Source organism: Macrobrachium rosenbergii, chromosome 20 (genome assembly GCF_040412425.1).
Source record: "Macrobrachium rosenbergii isolate ZJJX-2024 chromosome 20, ASM4041242v1, whole genome shotgun sequence".
NCBI lineage: Eukaryota > Metazoa > Arthropoda > Malacostraca > Decapoda > Palaemonidae > Macrobrachium > Macrobrachium rosenbergii.
Window position 1 is genome coordinate 14,782,501 of NC_089760.1, and position 10,000 is coordinate 14,792,500.

Below are 10,000 nucleotides of genomic sequence, written 5' to 3' on the forward strand. Positions count from 1 at the left end.
TTTGAAATTCATCTCTGAGCTTTGATATTTTCTCACAATATTTCTCTGCTAGGTCACCATCATCAATGTTATTTTTATTTTGCATAGATTTCAAATTGGGAAAGTGTGCAAGATTATGTGATGCAATTTGACGTTGAAAAAGCTGGAGTTTGATTTCGAATGCACGAATCAAGTCATAGAAATCGGTCACCAGTTTGTTTTTCCCCTGCATCTGGATGTTGAGATGATTCAAATGATCTGTGATATCCACCATGAATGCCAAATCTTTCAGCCAAATAATGTCATTAAGTTCGTGCATCTCCTTTCCCTTTTCTATCATGAAAATTTGGATTTCACAACGCAATTCATAAAAGCGCTTCAACACCGTTCCTCGACTTAACCAGCGCACATCAGTATGATAAGGCAATCCACGAGGATTCTCACTTTCTTCCAAAAAGCAGTTGAATTGTCTATGATTGAGACCACGTGCTCGAATAAAGTTCACTGTTGATACAACAACATCCATGACATGAGCCATATTTAGTGTTTTACTGCACAATACTTCTCTATGTATAATGCAATGAATATTACGAAACTGGTTGTCAGGGTTCAAAGCCATAAGTTTCTCCTGCAATTTTGCCACTACACCAGCTTTTCTACCCACCATCTGAGGTGCTCCATCAGTTGCTAAACTTACACATTTCTTCCAGTCAACACCTAGTTTGTCCAGCGCCCTAACTAAGCTTGCAAAGATATCATCACTTTTTGTTGTTCCCTTCATTGGCACAAGCTCAACAAATGCTTCTGTTACCTGCATATTTTCATCAACTCCCCTAATGAAAACTGCGAGCTGTGCTACATCACAGACGTCTGTGCTTTCGTCAATTGCAACAGAAAAGGCCACAAATGATTTAACTTTGCTTTGAAGTTGATTATCAATGTCTTCAGCTATTTCATTTATTCTCTCTGCTATTGTATTTCTTGACAGACTTACATTTGCAAAAGCCTGACGTTTATCTGGGCAAATCACATCAGCAGTCAACAACATACATTTCTTAACAAAATCTCCTTCAGTAAAAGGCCTTGATGACGCAGCTATTTCATTGGAGATAATGTAACTTGCTTTCACCGCAGCATCACTTACATGACGTACATTTTTGAATAAGGACTGCTGTTGTTTCAGAGATTGTTCTAATTCTTCAACTTTATCATCACGTGCTTTTCCACTATATTTCTTATATACTTGAGCATGGTTTGTTTCATAGTGCCTCCTAACATTATATTCTTTAGGCACGGCAATTTGCTGATTGCAAATCAGACATGTTGGTTTTCCATTTATATCACCAAAAAATACAAGTCTTTCCACTTCTCTTGTATTACTCTATGTTCGTCTTTAATTGACCTTTTCTTGGATGACATCATCAACAAAAATTGAAATGATCAATTCTCTTTGAAAATGTATATAGCTTGTGTGAAAGCCTGAGAGATACTGAATTCCGGCCTAAATTATTTCCTTCCAAAGTCATCACCATACTGAACATGTTTTATACCTGTGCGCTCGCAGTTCGAGCCCCATACTGAGCATAGCCCAACTCAATAGCCTCCGCATTTAGCCTACCTACACATCTATTTACAAACCCAAAATTCATAATTTTCTTGCAATTATAATACTGTTAACTGGAAAAGTGAAATAATTTTCCAAAAAATATACGCATGATAGCGTAGTTTTGCTTTCTTCCCGATGACACAAGAAGCCCAGTACCGAACATTGCCTTCCTCTTGCACTGCTGTCGGGTACCGAACATTGCCTTCCTCTTGCACTGCTGTCGGGTAGTCGCTTGCAGTCGGTTTACGATCGTAAAAAAATAAAAACGAGAGAACGCAGTCCTTATAATATAAGTTTCAAAAGTCCAAAAGTGTATATGTATATATATATATATATATATATATATATATATATAAATAAATAAATATATATATATATATATATATATAAATAAATATATATATATATATATATATATATATATATATATATATATATAACGATATATATGGTATAAGTATAGATAAATAATATAATATATATACATATATATATATATATATATATATATATATATATATATGTATATATACATATATATATATATACATATATATATATATATATATATATATATATATATATATATATATATATATATATAAACGTGCGTGTGATAAAATAATATGTGTGTTTGAGTATTTTCATATATAATTAAAACCATTTCTAAATATATTTTAAACTACACCGCCACTGAGATTGGCGGGCCAAAATATAGTGTGGCTGGGGCCGCATGCGGCCCCGCAGGCCGGCACGTTTGACATCCCTGCGGCGTAGGCAAAGTCGTGGAAAATCCGTGTGGTTTATTCGAAGTTGCGTACTCTACTAAAGTTTGATTTATAAAGCTTTTATGTATTCAAGTAGAATACTGTATTTGCATCATAGTTTCCAGATCATAGTTTCTAGGCAACTAATACTAATACTCTTGTTGTTCGTATTTTGTGTAGTCTAATAGCACAAGTATAGGCCTAGGTCTATCTTGAAAGGTTTGCCTAGTCTAGTGTAGTTCGTAATTCACAGCTCTTGGCAAGATAAATACTAGTAGATGTGTTATAATATACTGTATATAGGTTTTTGTTGATGCATTGAGTTAAGCAGCCTTATAAGCTTTGTTTTATTTCTGTAAAATGTAAATTTGTCAAGAAGTTGGAAGCATTTCATTCAAAATAAACTTAGTCATAGGTTAAGGACACGATCTACCTGGAATAGCATTGCCTGCCCTAGGTCTAAGCTACTCGGTAATGGTTAAGGAAGTTCAATAAAATACTCTCAACGAGGAACGTTGCACAGCCTAAATTTACTTTTAATTATCAGCTAGAAGAAAATATTCTGCAAAAATAACATTAGGTGTACCAAATTGTGAGTAGTATTATCTAATAGATGCAAGTACTGCATCGGTAAAATTTTTGCTCAATTTTAATTGAAATATGAGCAAGGGTTTTAACTTATAAAGCTCCTGGATATATATTACTGTAGCTTTTATTTTTCATGGCATAAATTATGCATATTTCATAAGCCTGATACTTTTATAAAAGCTTTGAAAATGTTTGTAGATCTGCAGTCTTGCTTATTATTTGTTTCTGCACTTCAGTCTGCTATGAGAAAAAATGAGTAGGTTTTTAATTCTGTGAAATCTTTTGTAGGAACCACCCACTCATTAGCGGGGATGATTCCCCATTATCAGCAAGTGTTCGGATTAGATTGTTACTCCCATGTTATTATCCACCTTAACTTTGACCCACCCTCCACGCATGTCTATCTATCTGTAATAATAAAATCAGAGTGGGTCTTTCTTGTTTGTCTGCCCCGGGTGGGGGCGGGATAGGTGGGGGATTGGGAGGGTAGGGGAGACATGACACATTCACACTCCTGCAAACCTGGTTGTCCGCCCCAGGTGGGGGTGGAGTAGGTAGGGGCTCGGGAGGGTAGGGGAAACATGACGGGCAGCGCCAGGTTCCAGCTCAGCGTAGCACGCTCATCACGTTATAATTCAGTGTTTGGGTTAGCTGAAACAAATTGCCATGGATTTGCATTAACAGCTACTTTTGTAAAGTTAATTTTAAACTCTGATTATATATATATATATATATATATATATATATATATATATATATATATATATATATATATATATATAAGTATATTTATAATTTTTTTTCTTGTGCTCAACAGATAGACCAAGGTCCCTGGATCATATTCGCCCTTAGGTCGTACCATCAAAGCACAGGGAAGGAAATCAGTCCACAGTGCAATGGCGGCGACATCTAGTGAGGAGGTAAGTCATTAAAATAGTTGTCTTGTGATTTGCGTAGATATCAAACTATGCCTCACTGTACCATTGGAAGTGCTGTAGTCAGCAATCCTCGTCACAAAGCTATTCATGTAATATTAATTGATAATAATTTTACACAGTTACTTATGCTTTCCTTTTTATCGATCAGTGTGTTTAGTATATTAAAATATTACAACCTAGATGGCACTTAAAAAGTTAGCACACAGTTCTGTTTCCGTGCGTTTGTCGGGCTTTCACGGAAACCTTTCCTTGAAGCTCTAATTTGCTCAGAACACTTTTGATCGAATTTGATTCTGTGCGGGATATCTGACTTATTCAGAAATTTCCAGATGTTCAAATAACAGAACCCGTCATTATAATTTAATCCAAAATATTTGGTCTGAAAGAACAGGCAGTTTCACGGTTCTTCACCAACCTAACGCTCCTCAATGTTTTTCTGTCTGTTAATCTCGAGATACTTGTGTTAATCTCGATAAGGCAGACGCCTTACTGTGTGTATTTTCTTGACTGACTCCGTTGGCTCTGGTGCCTCACCGTGACCCACTGAAACGGCTTCTCCAAGTCATTCGGTCTTGCGCCGTTACAGTCCAGTCACTGTGTGGTTCTGCAACAATTCAGTGCATTTGACGCTTTTAACTAAAGGGCTTTGTTCTCTTTTTTTCTTTAAATTCATGCTACGCATAATGTAGAGGGAACACTACATATCATTCAGCTGCTCTTGGGGCTTTCTTGATATTGCTGTTTTCATTAGTACTATCAAAATTTTTATTTCCTATTGATTTCTATTATTGTGTTATATTTTGATTGTGAATATTATTTTGGATATATTGATTTTGTTGTAAATTCCTAATTTACCCCAGTCCCCGCAAGGAACATCTGAAAGGAAAAGGTGCCTCTATCGATAGATTATCCTCTGCATTTAACGGTAGTGTACCTGCATTTTGACATTAGAAAGTGAGTTAAGGGAAAATGTACAAACGGATTTTGAAGAATAGACTCGAGTAGTGTTTTAAAAACTAACACTTATAACTGCTTTTATCAGTAGGAGAAGATATTAATTACAAATGCTTCTCACATATACGCAAGAGACCTCTGAAACAGATACGCTGTAGAGGGAGAGACAAGGGAAAAAGACCCTCAGTTCCATCAATAATTAAAACAGGTAACAAAGATAAGAGGCTAAAAACTTCCCCCTACATTTTTGTCTGACTTTTGGGGGTGGGAAAAAAAATGGAATGATTTAAGATCTTAACGGAACACTTATCGAGCTACGGCGGTGAAGGGAGGAACGAAGGAAGTGAGAGGGGAAGAAAGAAGGGCCGGAAGGGTACGGGGCGGGGGAAGGGAGTGGGGTTGGGGGGGAGCAATGGTGAGAATTTTTGCTACAACGTAAAGAAACGCGTAGAAGTCGTCAGTGAAAAATGTGCTGAAAGAAACCGTGAAGTCTACTGTAAAGAGAAAAGGCAGGTCGAGAAATGAAGTCTATGGAGAGGGTCTTAGGAAATTGGTTTGAATAAACGACTCTCTCTCTCTCTCTCTCTCTCTCTCTCTCTCTCTCTCTCTCTCTCTCTCTGTAGCCGTCAGTGCACCTCACATGGTCCACTGTAGGCATTACTTAAGGTTCTTTGCAGCGTCCCCTCGACCCCTAGCTGCAACCCCTTTCCTAACAATTGTTTCATAGTGCAACTGCGAGCTTTACCTCCTGTTACACCTTTCAAACCATTTTACTCTTTCACTTTGGGCGCTGAATCACCTCATGGGTCCCAGCGCTTGGCCTTTGGCCTAAATTGATATTCTGTTATCTTATTTCTCAAGTCTTGGCGTCTCGACCATCATTAAAACCCACTGCTGCTTACACCAGACTTCAGAAATCTGCTACAAGTTTCTGGTAATTTATATGCAGGATGGATATAAGTTACCATGCCACCACGGACGGTAACAGTTGTATCAGTGGCGTCTGGCATTCTGAAGCCTATGGAATTCTGCTATGTAATAAACCTATGCTATTTAATACTTCATTCATCTTGCTCGTCAGCATTCTCTTGTTATTTTCATTTTCACTAATCCCACATCATATTTCGATTCACAGTCTTCTCCCGTTCTCCCTACACGACTAAATTGCAAACCATTTTACCAGTTTTTTTCTCATTTTTACTCTTAAATACTTGTAAAAATCCGTATCTCTTGACTTCATATATTCGCACAGTTACGATCTCAGTAGTTTTCTCCTCTTCACTCACCTCATAAAACGTTTTCTGCATGTGATTATTACTAATTCTTTTATGTTCATTTCATAAAACCTATTTTCACAAAGACAGGAAGGCGGTTGGAACAATACTCTTTTATCAGAGTAGCAAAACATTTCTACCAGGCTTGTGCTTTATTCACTCGTTTTCTGGCATCCTGAATTACGTAAATTATGGGTGGAAGGTGGGGGGTGGGAGAGAGTGAAACGTTGTTCCAACTTTGCAAATTTAAAAGCTGTTGGTAATTTACCGCGTGGCTTAGCTTCTAGATAATCTGTTTCAGTGACCAGGGGCTTTGCATCACTTACCAGAGTTTAGGAAGCAAACAACGTGGCTTTTGAACAAGTATTTGAAAACTGATACTGTAAGGCTGGCGTGATTTGATGGATATTTCCAAGTGAAGGTCTTACCAAATCAAGCTAATAGTTTAATGCCGTGTCTGTACACATCTAAGATATGTACATAAAACGAAAGTGACAAATATGAACATAAAGAGTATTGTCAAGAAAACGCTTCTTGTGGTTGGTCTTTGATGGGATTCATAAAATTTGGCTCATAATCTGTTTTGACAGAAAGATTGCTTTGGTATACCTTCATCTCTCTCTCTCTCTCTCTCTCTCTCTCTCTCTCTCTCTCTCTCTCTCTCTCTCTCTCCCAATCAAATTAATGTCTAATTAAGTGCTGTTGATTACCTAACGTCAACAAGTAGGGCAAATTTCCATCATCATATCCCCTCCCGTTTCCTTAAGACAACCCTTTTTTTCATCTCAGCGCCGCCGTCTGTTCTCGTTATTGTATATTTTACCTATTTCCATTTCTGTTCCTTTGTTTTCCTTTTATTGCATTATTTTTCAGTTCGTCGCATCTTTCATGTTGTCTTTTCGTCAATTTTTTTTTCTTTTGGTTTGAATACTTCTCTTATATCTATTTCAGCATAAATGCATTCATTTTTAGAAAAGGATTTATTTCCGACGTCGATGACCTTTGCTGAAATGATTCAGAGCTGTTTTTCACATTCCTCGTCATTCTCCTCCTCCTTCTTTTCCCTTCTTTGCCATTTTTCTTTCTTTGTTGTTCCTGTTTGTCTTCTTTTTATTCCTGATCTCTCCACTTCACCTTCCCCCCCCCCTCTTCTCTCTCTCTCCTTCTTTTTTCCATTTCTCCTCCTCCACCATCTCTTCCCTTTTTCTCTACCTCCTACTGCCCCTGATCTCTCTTCTCTTTCTCCTTCTCTTTCCTGCTTCTCCTCTTCTGTCTGCTCTCTTCTCTTTTTACTTATTCCCCAATTTCTCTCTTCCTCCCTCTCTTCCCATATGACCTCTTCCTCTCTCCCTCCCCATATGACCTCTTCCTCCCTCCCTCCTGATCTCTCTTCTCTTTCTCCTTCTCTTTCCCGTTTCTCCTCTTCTATCTACTCTCTTCTCTTTTTACCTATTCCCCAGTTTCTCTCTTCCTCCCTCTCTTCCCATATCACCTCCTCCTCCCTCCCTCCCCATATCACCTCTTCCTCCCTCCCTCCCCATATCACCTCTTCCTCCCTCCCTCCCTTCTCATTTCTCCTCCTTCTTTCCTCCTCTGCTTTTATTGACAGAAGTCTTGTGGTCATGCTAACCCAACGAGCCGAAGCAGATCCTCATAAGCAAGCATCATCTGCTCAAAAATAAAAAAATAAAAAAAATAAAAAATTTTGAAGAAGCCAGATGGAAGGACCCGGTGCCTTTGACTTCGGGCAGGATACCAGATCAAAAGATTATCCGAGAGCCAAGACGTATTCCATCGATATACTCTCATAATTTTATGATTTGCTTTGTTTGTTTGTGTGCGCATGAGGTATTTTTAGGACTGTCTGTCGCGCTTTGTATTTTCGTTTGAGATCTAGTTCCTCGTTGGGCGGGTGGGTTCCGTTCTCAGCTAGCACTCTGCTGGCCACGAGTTCGAATTCCGACTGGCCAATGAAGAATTAGAGGAATTTATTTCTGGTGACAGAAATTCATTTCTCGCTATAATGTGGTTCGGATTCCACAATAAGCTGTAGGTCCCGTTGCTAGGTAACCAGTTGGCTCTTGGTCACGTAAAATAAATCTAATCCTTCGGGCCAGCATTAGGGGAGCTGTTAATCAGCTCAGTGGTCTGGTTAAACTAAGGTATACTTAAGATTTTTTTGTGTCTGCACAAGAACCGCTTGCTTGGCGAAAGTACTGTAGATTGTAGTTTTGTGTTTGTTGATGAGTTAGAGTCCCCAATTAAAATTTTGATTTGTTACACCTGTTCGCTTACAGAATTTAATGTACTCTCTTAATTTTAAGATTTGCCTCGTCGCTTTGACCTTGTTTGAGTTGTTTACGTGAAAAAAAGGGCCAGGAGTTGTATTTTTGTGGTTGTTATTGCTTGGAAATCTATTGTTACTAAAATATTACTGACCTATGTACACCCTATTGGCATTGGGACTTCATTACGACCAATTTTTGCTCGCCCCAGACTGTAAGGATTGTTACAAGTTTGTAAATTATGAGGCTTGGGCTTCAACGTTAAGCTCAATCTTTTTTTTTTTTTTTTTTTTTTTTTTTACCCAAGCCTGAAACCCGCATATGTTTGCAAACATTCACTCATTATTCAACATATGAGGAGCTCGGTTACTTTAGTTTCAGGAAATATAAAATAGTGATATTCAGAAAAGGCGAAATCATCGATTATCCATTGAATTACATTTTATAAAGTTATATAAGACCTCCTGGAGGAGAAGTATATGAACTTCCAAAAGAGTTAATGAAAACCTGCCTCATTATTTCTCAGCAAGAAGTAAAATTCTTCAGATATCTGAGAATTTTGCAACTTTAGTCCAAGTTGCGTGTGCAACTTAAGCCACTTCAAGTATGTCTTAACAATTTCCCAATGAGACAAAGTTCTAATTAAAGCCTCCGTTCGGACCAGCTGCTGTTGAGTCGTCGTTTATATATCCTTCCCTGCTCCGGAAGGTCGTCGTCCTTCCTCGCGATGGTGGGAGAGCTCGAATCTGCAGCCCAGATTGCCCCTCAAGTTTTTGGCATTGTTCAGCAATAACTAATATTTGATTCAGATCATACTGAAGGCGGTACTATGGTTTGGGTTCCAGTTATTAATCTACAATAATAAAATCCGAGTGGATCTTGTTTGTCTTCCCCCAGCTGACAGTAGAGGAGACGTGACAACCAACCACCCCCTGCAAACCGGTTTGTCCGGTTCGGATGGGAGCGGGTAGGTAGGGGAACGGGAGGGTAGGGGAGAAATCCACCCCCTCCTCCTGTAAACCTGTTTGTCCGCCCCGGGTGGGGGCGGGGTATGTAAGAGGATCGGGAGGGTAGGGAGACAGCAGCGCCGTTCAACAAGCTGGTTATTGAATATTTTGTACATAACAGATATAGACAATTCAGTCGAAGAACAGCATCGGCAGCATCTATTGCCTTGACATACATCATTTTAAAGTCAGACTTTTGATTCATTTTGGAGAACAAGAACTTGATATCGGCATAAGGCAAACTGTTCTAGAGATAACAGGCGGAGACAATTCAACCGAAGAACAGCATCAGCAGTCGCTGTTACCTTGACGTATATAATTTTAGAGTTAGACTTTTAATTCGTTCCGGAGGGCAAGAGCTTGTTAGTGGCATAAGGCAACTTTATCGAACAGCACAAAGCGACAACTATTACTAACATTTAGATTGGTCGCTCTCTGCATTTCAAATGAATTCATTTCTACGAGGCGTTAACACGTTACTGAAAACTGGCGATTCTTGTCGATTGTTGACGCTTAAAACTAACTTGCTCATTAATAAATGCGACTTGTTCGAGTCTATTCCACTTCGAATTTTTTTCTGCTATCTCGGTCAAGTCAGCCTT

The 10,000-nt window shown here is 38.5% G+C and overlaps 2 protein-coding genes across 8 annotated transcripts in view; one reads left to right on the forward strand and one right to left on the reverse strand.

Moving 5' to 3' along the window:
- Nucleotides 1–10,000, reverse strand: part of LOC136849064 (kinesin-like protein KIF26B) — a 591,672-nt gene that overhangs the window by 393,668 nt on the left and 188,004 nt on the right. The gene's annotated exons all lie outside the window — the stretch shown is intronic.
- LOC136849065 (protein Star-like) overlaps nucleotides 1–10,000 on the forward strand; it is a 252,643-nt gene that overhangs the window by 1,859 nt on the left and 240,784 nt on the right. For both annotated transcript variants that reach the window (XM_067121981.1, XM_067121982.1), the window contains exon 2: nucleotides 3,758–3,860. The gene's annotated coding sequence lies outside the window, so the exon portion shown is untranslated. The remainder of the gene's footprint in view (nucleotides 1–3,757; nucleotides 3,861–10,000) is intronic.